Genomic DNA, 4,558 nt, shown 5'->3' with positions numbered 1-4,558 from the left:
ACACATCCAGCACGCTGATTGATTCTGAACCTGGTGTCTGCACAGCACCTGTTAAACTACTCTGATTCTCTTTCTCGATGTTACACTCTGGCATTAATAACTGTGTAATTACACATTTGTGATTAGTAATTCCAAGTTTGGTCCAGGATCGTGGCACTTTGATGCTGGCAGTGGAACAAACGGAAAAGCTATCAGTCCAGCGTGGCAAAAGCAGGTCATGTATTCAGAAAGGGTGCGGCTCTGATTCGAGGTCTATTTGAAAACCAAACATGTTAATTCAATGTCAAATATACAAACTGAAAGCAACAATTATACTGACGGTTAATAAACTCAATTTATTCTTTAATGACCTCCTTTTTATATGAATCACAACCTGCTAAAATCTGTCTTTGCTAAAAGAAATGCTCTTGATACAAGGGTAATAAAATCCTGGAATAAAGAGTCTTTTAGGAATGAAGATAATTTGGTGGTTTTATGATCCATGGTGCATAATATAATTTTAAAAACAAGAAACATTCAAAGGGGAAAAAAATCAAATATGAATAAAAACCAACTATCTGTATCAAATAAAATATTCATATATAAACAGGATACAAATTGTGTTTTAATTTTACAGCAGGCTATTATTTTTCTTTAGTTTCCTCGCTCTCAGTGTTACTTCCAGATGGAGCAGCCAGCTGTTCTTAGTGAAATGCTCTTGCTCAGCACCAGTTAACAGATACCAATGAACACAGTGGAGCAATTAGCAGCTAAAGAGCCAAATATTTCCTGTTAAGAGTCGGCGGACAACAAAATGGAAATGCTTAACACAATATATTGGCCACGTTGACACAAAAGCAGCAAATAAATACAAATATACTTTCACTCCCACTTTGTGTGCAAATAAACCACTTTTTGTTAGCAAGTTTGTTTTACCACCATAAAAGCTGATAACATCAGTATTGTGCTGCTATGTCTCAGTTTAAGAAGAAACAGATCATCTGGTTTAAATAAATAGAAACAAATACTTGTCTATTTACCCAAAATACAGTACTCGGCAAAGTTCCTAATTTGTTTGTTCTTCCAAGGACCCAGGCTTTCTTCTAAGTTTTAAAGTGATCTTGAGCAATAATTCTCCAGGCTTTCTGAAGGTCTTTCACAGTTTTTCTTTGGCCATTGGCTGATTTTTCACTGTTTTTCAGTCCAGTCCTTGTAGCTGACTATTTTCAGAGGAAGGTTTTTTGCAGGTTAAGCCACTTAACGCTGATCTATAAAAGATTCAAACACAAAAAGACATCTAATTTAAGATATGAACCAGTGTTATACCTGCACATAACAGAAAAGTTAGTAAAGAAACCATTTTAGATTTTATCTTTAAAAACTTTGTTAAAACACATTTTCCTCATTCTTTAGATTCAGTTCAGTTCAGTTTTATTTAATTTTGTTTGTATTGTGCCAGGTTACAGCAACTGCCACCCTAAGGTCCTTTGTATTGTAAGATAAAGATCCTACAATAATACAAAGAAAACCCCCAACAGTTAGAGTCCTTTTCCATGCCACGTGGCTCTACTCTATTCGGTTTCGGACGTTTTCCATTTCAGTCAAGTACAACCTAAAGTGCACGCGGCTGATCTAGCAACATGGCCAACAGTCCCATGATGTCATTTGTATGCAACACAAACGCCACAACAAAGGAGCACATCAAGGCGATGGCATACCTGCTGCTCGGTGTATGGCTCTTTGTCAGATTCAGAAACGACTGTGCTGGTTTTTTTGCCACTATTTCCCCCTATGCGCAAGCATTTGGCGACAGTGGGAAGGAAAAACTCCCTTTTAACAGGAAGAAACCTCTGACAGACCTATGCAACCTATTAATGTATGAAAAATGTCAAAGTTTACACAGTTTGGCAAACATAAAATTGTATTTTTTCACCTAGAAGATGATTTAAGTTGAAAACTTATCATGTCTCAGCACTGTGTGAGTGTGTCCTTAAAAGATCTGAAGAATCTGGATAAGCTGCCCATATGGAAAAGATATATATAAATCTTATAAAGTTTGTATCTGTCTTGTGTGAAACTTGTATGAAAAGCATACAAGAGTGAAAACAGATATAAGATCCCTTGAAAAATTATATAAATGAAACTTATATATGATTTACTTATATGAGTAAATCATATAAGTTTTTACCATTTCTTTTCCATATGGGTGAGGACAAAAGAAGAAGCAGCAGGCCTAAGAAAGTATCTAAAGCAGATAAATAGTATCTGGTGCCCGTCAGGATGATCTGATATCGTCGTGTTGGTGTTGTTCCCACATCATCATAATAAATGTTGTTCCAGGTTCAACATTGCAAGTGACCAATCACATTGTTGTGACATAATACTTTTGCAAGCCAAGCAATTCATTCATTGATGAAATTCCAATGTTGCAAGGACAATATGTATAATGCTTACCGTTTATAAAAGAACAGTATCCTGAAATGCAAAGAATTCAAATTGCTGGATCGGCGGACAGAGGCGGTTTCTCGCAAGTTAAGTAGATTTTTTTTTTATGGCGTTTTTTTCCGAAGTCGCAAAAGTATGACGTCACAACAATGTAACTGGTCACTTGCAATGTTGAACCTGGAACAACATTTATTATGATGATGTGAGAACAACACCAACACGAGGATATCAGATCGTGCAAGAAGTCATGTCCTTAAGAGATAGGAGGGGGAAAAAACAGCAATGATCTGACATATGACCTGAAAGATGCATCTGGCCCCTGAGATGATCCACCTATTGTTCACTGAAGCCTCATCAGAAATGGTCTCAGCTGGCTGTCAAGAAGCCATTTTTAAAGGAGACAAACAGTAAGAAATGATGACGGTGTGCCAAATTACACAAGAACTGGACTGAAAATCAGTAGCAACAGATCACACAGGGTGAGGTATCCAAATTAGAAATTTTTAGTTTAAATTGTCAGGTGGTCATAAGAGAGCTACAACATTGAGTCTCTACAGCCATCTGTAAAAACATGGAGGAGGCTATGTCATGGTTTGTAGCTGCATTTCAGCCATGGTATTGAGGATCTTATCAAAATTCATGGAATTATGAATGCAGAAAAGTAAAATCAGATTTTGATCCACTATGTGAGACCTCTTGGATAGCATCTGATTAGCAACAGTTTAGTTTTTTAGACCCACACTGCCAGCGCAATAAAAGGATATCAGGAACCCTATCAGCCATGGATTGGCCTCCTCACAGCCTGAACCTCAACTTTATTGAAAGCAGCGTGGGACATCATCTTAACTGACAATGAAACAAAAGGCAGCCAGCATCCGAAAAATGTGCTTTGAAATAGCCTGGAAGAAGCCTGGAAAACTGTTCATGAAGACTAATTAAAGAAAGCTTGCCTAAGAGAGCTTAGACTGCCTTAAAGACTAAAGGTGGTCTTATTTTCAAATACTGACTTTCAGGCTTGTTAGAACTGTACAAACTCTGTTTTTGCCTTACATACTGTATTTCCATGTGGGTTTGCACATGTGTCAACAAATTGCTGTCCCCAATTCCCCACATTTCCCCTGTCCCCAAATAAAATATAAAGAAATTAGGCATAAATCAAGACTTTTGTAATGTAATCTATAATAGCTTATGTTCCCTTTACTTACTTCCCAACCTGTCACGGCAAATGGTCTAATAGTTACTACTGCACGCTTAGAAGTCCTAGCTAGCCACAGTGTGTTTGGTATCATCTGACCTCTTTCTCTCTCTCTCTCTGCTCTTACTATTGACTGTACTGTGACTCAGAGATGTTGTTCACAGCTTCCTTTTCAGACATCTGTGACCTTACCTCCTCTCCTCTCACTTGCCTCCTCCTCCTTTTCTTCTCCTATTCTCTTGGCCTCCAGTTGACTTCCCACCTCCCTCATCTCTCTGCAGTCATTCTTCCACCCCCTCTCATCTCTGGACATGGGAGAAGGAGTCAGACAAGAGCACAGATGCAGTGACAGGCATAGAAAGAGGATGGAGAGCTGTCTCCTCCCAAAGCATATAAAGAAGTGTGAAGAGCTTGAAGCACAGTCTTTTTGAGCAATGACATCATTATGTGATGCTTTATTAAACTCATTTAGGCTTTATCAGGTGGCAGACAGGCTCGATTTAACTGGCTTCCAGCTTTTTATAATCTTTTTAAAATACACTCTTTTCTCTTTTTCATTTGAATCCCAGAATTAGACTACCCAACTCCTTACTGCAATCTCTGGCCTCTTTGAGATACAGTACATCGATAAACAAGCATTTGAGCCTCTTTCAGGCACAATTGCATATGATGCAGAATTCATATTAGAATCAATGAGTGCAAGCTCCCCAGTCCAAGAAGCAGTGAATCAACCTATTACATTCATACCGTCAATCTTTGTCAGTATGATGTTTTTTACCATAAAGGATGTTTGTTCTGCATACATCTAAAGTCAGTGTCACACAACAGGAAGCATGCACTATGACGCTAACTGCTTCGAGTTACCTGATTTTCTGACAAAAATATTTTGGCCTAAAACTATCTATTATACTGAATGTGGTGCTCCTCTAGGTGTCTAAA

Source organism: Oreochromis aureus, linkage group 10, assembly GCF_013358895.1.
Source record: "Oreochromis aureus strain Israel breed Guangdong linkage group 10, ZZ_aureus, whole genome shotgun sequence".
NCBI classification, from domain to species: domain Eukaryota; kingdom Metazoa; phylum Chordata; class Actinopteri; order Cichliformes; family Cichlidae; genus Oreochromis; species Oreochromis aureus.
This window is presented reverse-complemented; position numbering follows the sequence as displayed.